General features: G+C 35.5%; 1 protein-coding gene across 1 annotated transcript in view; it reads right to left on the minus strand.

The window, feature by feature from the left end:
* Window positions 1–3,923, minus strand: part of LOC150099236 (STAM-binding protein-like) — a 75,887-nt gene extending 71,964 nt beyond the window's left edge. The window contains exon 1 of the mRNA XM_090404289.1: window positions 3,622–3,923. The gene's annotated coding sequence lies outside the window, so the exon portion shown is untranslated. The remainder of the gene's footprint in view (window positions 1–3,621) is intronic.
* Between the last annotated feature and the right edge of the window lie 2,077 nt (window positions 3,924–6,000).

The raw sequence follows: 6,000 nt of genomic DNA on the forward strand, positions 1-6,000 counted from the left end.
TAGTGCTGTCATAGTGTCCTGAATGCACCCTGAGGGTACATATCAGGAAACTGATGATGATGTCTATGCCTTTCTACTTTACAAACAACACTATTAAACTCAATCTGTAGTTCTGGGTCTATAACAACACCAACCTAAAGATTAAAAACACTAATGAATATGATTTTCTCCGATCCACAATATGAAATTTGTCACAACTGTCTTCTTCAAAATGAGTTGGAAGAAAAAAGCAAACAAAATACTGGCACAAGAAATTAACTGATCAAAATCAACATATCTTTCCTTGTACATTAGAAAACATGTAAAATGCTACACTTATCTTCTCTTTTATCAGTGATGAACATTAATAAACAGAAATACTGCTGCTGATAAACAAAAGATGTAGAAAGTTTTTTTGTTGTTGTTGTTGCTTTTTCTCTTGTATATTAGAAGTATATTGCAAATTTAGTGTAATCCCATATCTGTCATACTGGCTTAACATCTCTAAAGAAATAATTCATTCTTTAATAAAGATACAACTAAAATTTAGTAATAGTTAATAAAAACTAAATGCTTGTGACTAGTAAGAATTTATAGCGTGACTAAAAATTCACAGTTGGCAAGACTACAAATCTACTTACTACTGGCTTTCATCAACTGGTCCATTATAATTCATTATGAATAGTATAGTCTATTTCAGGACTGGCACATAGTATTTTTCTTGTGTGTGCGATTAATGTTCAATGCCTTTCCAAAAAAGTTTTTTTTGAATAAAGTGTGAATAAAACGAACAGGAAATGAAAAACAAATGAAAACTGCTTTACAGTATAATGTTACCTATGGATTAGTCCTGCTTATACAAATTTTTTCAAGTTATATAAATTTTCCGATTATTTTGTGTCGCTGCCCTAACAGCCCGCTAATATAACAGGCTCGAATGTCGAGAAGAATGAGTTATCATTAGTAAGCCGACTTTTAGGGCCAGACCACATGCATCTGATCCGATTAAAATTAGGATACAGCCACGGAACTCAACAATTAATCATAAGTTGATTTATGATACATCAAAAAATAAAGAACTATTTTAGGTATATTTTCGTAAAGTTTAATAAAAAATTACAGTGATATAATCAGGTCCAGGATACAATTTCAGAATTTATTTGTTCGTTTCCGGGAAGATCTGAAGGGGGCCCGAATGGAAGACAACGTACATTCATAATTATATGTACCCTTCTATACCATTCGTTGTTCGTTTAAACTCTTATCTCATATTTTTTGACATCTTTTAGGCGCCTTTTCTTCTGCGGCACCTGTGCATATTGCACACTTCGCACATGTTGCCAGCCAGGCCTGGTCCATTTCTGGGACTCTGATCTAGCATATGATGTTATTTTCTAGCTTTCCAAAGACTCATCACAGGAGACCAAACACTCAAAGATCATAATACCTATTTTACCTTACTCGAAAACTTTCAGTGTTGCAGCATTCACCACTCATTCTGGCATCACATTCCATACATTCACCACTTGCCATGCAAAGATCTTGTTTTCACTTTCTTACTCACATGACCATTGTACAGTTTTGAACGATGACCTCTCATTCTCTCATGATCCTATAATTTTCCTAGATCTATCTAATAGGCTCTTCTCCCCAACTCAGATGTCTCAATCATATCACCTCTCCTACTATCTACCAAGCTCTCAAAGACCACATTGCCTTAATCTCTACTCGTATTCAACATTCCAGCGTGCCAAGAGAGTCAATTCATTCACTTCTGCATGCTAATATTTCCTTATCGCTTATAACTGGGTAACTAGATCTGTGAATGGAAATCCAAATATGGCCTAATTAGCACCTTATATAACGACATTATCACCTTCTTATCCTTACTTGTCAGAGTTCTTTGCAATTACAGCAGCAATTTTCTGTGGGTAGCATTCACCACTTTTGCAATGTGAGCCCAAAATTTCACTTCCCTATCCACCAAAATCCCAATATAATAAACCTCATTCCGTCATCTCTGGCCAAAGTACATGACTTTACACTCAGCAATAATGAAATGACATCCCCATTCTTCAGCTCAAAGTATCAACCTATGAAATTCTCTTCTAACATTGCATCACACCTTGATATTGCATTTCTCAATTTAGAATCGCCAGCAAATAACTGAATATCTCCTCTCAAACTTTATCATCATTGATATATAAATTAAACAACAATTTTCCTAGAACGGAATCCTGTGTTACCCCACTTGTCACCTTTCATTTTTGGGACACTACATCCACATAGACAGTTTGCTGGCTTCTACAACTATCCTTGTGAACAGCTACCAACTTGCCATCCCTCACTATTCTGTTCAAATTCAAAGTAGTCTGTTACATTAAATTTTTATCAAATGCTTTAGAAAAATCTAAGCAAAATTCCCCCTTAACAAACTCCTGTATTGCACCCTTGAAAGATTTCCATTCTCATCAATCTAGGTTTCTATTCTATCTCTAAACAGAGTAATACCTTCACCACTAACCTAATATACACGCCCGCCTAAAGGACGGATGTTTTGGGTCACTACTGGTGACTTAGATTCTTCCTTGCACAGTGACACTATTTTTTTTCTGTTGCCAGACTCTTGCTGAACAATCAAATCAAGGGTACTGCCAGCTCCTTTACACATTCCCTTAATATATGTGATATCTCATTCATATCCCACAACCTTATTACTTTATTTACATTTTAAGCACTGCACATTCCTGAACTCTCAATATGTATTCTGTTTTCCTTCCTATTAACAATCAACAATACTTCCAACCTTCTTCACCCCATCCCCACATGAAATACATAAGATACTCAAAGAACATTTCCACTATATCAAAGAGCACATTAACAAGTAAAGATTAGGGGTTATTATCCCTCTTTATATGGCTGTGATTTAGTCACATCTTGACTAGTGGACACAGATTTGGTCACCTGGGTTTCTTAGGGATCAGGAGGTGGTGGAGAGGAAGATATGTGTATTGCAGTCTAGTTGACAGGAAGAAAAGAGGGATATGACAGAGACTTATAAGTTACTAAAGGGGTTCTATACGATTGACACAAAAGAAATTTTTCAAGACATGACAAGTAGAGAGAAATAATGAGCAATCCCCCCCCCCCCCAAGGAAAGTTCTGTAAAAGCATAGTAGAAGTGTGCAGTCCAGATTTTTTGTTTGGAGACTGGTGAGTGACTGGAATAGATTGCTATAGACAGTAGTGAGTGTCCTGAGAGTGAATGAGTTTAAGCAGAGGAATAAGTTGTGCGAAAAATAGCTAGTGTGGGTCTGCTGCAATGAGTCTTCTGACTCCACACACAGATGTTCCTGTACAATATCTTCCATATACGTGACTCATGTTCCATCTTCAGAAACTAGTCCATCTTCCTTAGTCGCCTTATGTATTAAGGCAGTCACAACAACATGAAAAAGAAGAAGTCAAGAACTGTGACATAATTCAAAAATAAGAGGAAATAACCTAATAAATTTTATTTATTTTTATTCGCAAAGATATTTCATTATTGTTGAAGAATAAACTTGCCTTCAGTATGTTTAGCCTGTCATACATATGCGTAAATATCTTAATAAAAACGAAAAAATATGATATACAACTCACCTTAATGAAAATGAAGAAAAGTCAGTTCAAATGCGATCCCTGAAACAATTTGTACATCAAACTTACAAAACAAGTTTCCAAGTCAAAAAGCGAATTTTGGTATATCATAGAATTATGTGCTCTGCATCTGATAACCACTTCCGCTCACCAATTTTGTCTAACATACACAGATTTGAAATATCGCATCAAATAGCACGCTTCACAAACATAACATATAGCTTTTTTTTTTCTTTCTTTCTTGTTATACGGAAGTGTTTAAATTAATTAGACATTTCCCATTAGCATTGCTTGATACATAGCCAACAAACATTATCAGCGCATATCAGTCATACGATGCGTCACATTACGGTGACACATGGAAGTATTCATTGAGAACAGCAAAATACATTAACGTAGCAATAATGAAATCCGAAGAAAAAAAAATATTAAAAAAAAAAAAAAATATATATATATATATATATATATATATATATATATATATATTGTTTTATGAAAAATATTGAATGACTAGAACCGAGATTTAATTAAAAAGGTTTTAATATAAACACACTACTAGTTTCGGCCTGTAACAGCCTTCTTCAGGTGACATTATAAAAGAAAAAACACTAAACATTGAGGGTTAAAAGAAAAACAAAATTTTTCTTTCATAATGTCACCTGAAGAAGGCTGTTACAGGCCGAAACTAGTAGTGTGTTTATATTAAAACCTTTTTAATTAAATCTCGGTTCTAGTCATTCAATATTTTTCATAAAACTATGTATGTTAACCGAGTCAATGATCATTCTGTCATATATATATATATATATATATATATATATATATATATATATATATTTAGCATAAGTATTTTAGCTTATATATATAATATATGTATATATATATATATATATATATATATAAGCTAAAATACTTATGCTAATACATAAGCTAAAATACGAAGTAAAATACTTATAACCTCTGTAATACTCAACCTTGGTATTTCTAAGCCTGGCTCCCACTGATGAAATCGATCCTCAATAAAGGTCGAAAACCGGTCTGGGTAGTGGCCCCTTGCCTCTAATGCATAGCATCAGGACCGACCTTCTCTATAAAGGGGCTCGGGTGCAAGAACCTTTTGGGGCCCTAAAATATTTTTCAAAGGTAAAAATTAAAGGATTCGAAATAAACGTATTCTAAAACCTCTCACCTGCAAATGATTTTGGCAGAGGAAAACAAAAACAAAAAAACACATTCGAAATATAACAGGTTAACATAACGTTTACTGAACACAAAACACTAATATAATAGAGAAACACAGAGATATTATTATTACTGGGGAGGCCCTAAAATCCTGTCAATGAAATTCCTTTAGTTATAAGCAAAATTAGAAGAAGAAGATAAAATATAAAAAAAAAATAAGTTTCCGCAAATGTGTACTGACCGTGCTCACTCGATCGTGGGGCCCGGGTACATTGCACCCATCGCACCCCCGAGATGGCCGGCCCTGCATAGGGCCGGCCATCTCGGGGGTGCGATGATACATCTCCTCAAGATCCCATCTCCTTGAGGAGATCATACATCTCCTCAAGGAGATTGGCTTTAAAAAAAAAAAAATCAGCTAACGCCTATTTGTTCCCGTATAGGGAGTAGGCGAGGCCGTTTACTGTATCTAACGTTTGGAGGCTGAATGGGCAGTTCAATCTCCACTGGTAGCCAATCAGAGAGATAGCTGGCCCAAGGCTATCACTGATTCATCGGTACGCAGTAAAGAAGGCGGCAAGCTAGTGCCGCCATCTCGTGGTCCCTAACCCTAACACAATATTTTTTAATGTCTGAAAATAGTGTGGGTTCGACGCTCAATTTTCTTGAGTTTACGGGACGAAAAACCCGAGTTTCCGGGAGAAAAACCCCGCTATCCCGTGCCAGAGATCGACTAACTCGGGAACCGTCGAGAAAAGGCTTAGAAAAATTTCAGTCGGTGACTAGATTTGAACCACCAAATCTTTTCTTCGTGCGGTCAAGCGCTGTAGAATGCAAACGCCACTTCTACTGAGCTACACAGGCTCTTTGCATTAATGGGCTTTGCATTAAGGGTAAATATTAAGAATTGTGATCAGAGCTTATTCCACCTTTACCACGAGTTGCCCAGACTTGTACTACTTTACAGGTCCCCTAGACTTGCAATACATGCAGGTGCAAACTTGACTTATTTGTCTGTTTGCTTACTTGGGAAATGGAGTAAAACCAGGTTTAAAATAGCTTGATCTTTACCAGGTTTATATTTAAAATAGTTTGGTATCTTTAACATATATATATATTTTTTTTTTTTTTTCATGGGATTTCAGTTTGTCCATCTTTGGCAGGCTGCAAGAGGGAATCTTTTCTTTCTTTCTTTCTTTC

This window comes from Typopeltis vanoorti, chromosome 14, assembly GCF_054136105.1.
Source record: "Typopeltis vanoorti isolate ZY-2024b chromosome 14, IOZ_Tvanoo_1.0, whole genome shotgun sequence".
NCBI classification, from domain to species: domain Eukaryota; kingdom Metazoa; phylum Arthropoda; class Arachnida; order Uropygi; family Thelyphonidae; genus Typopeltis; species Typopeltis vanoorti.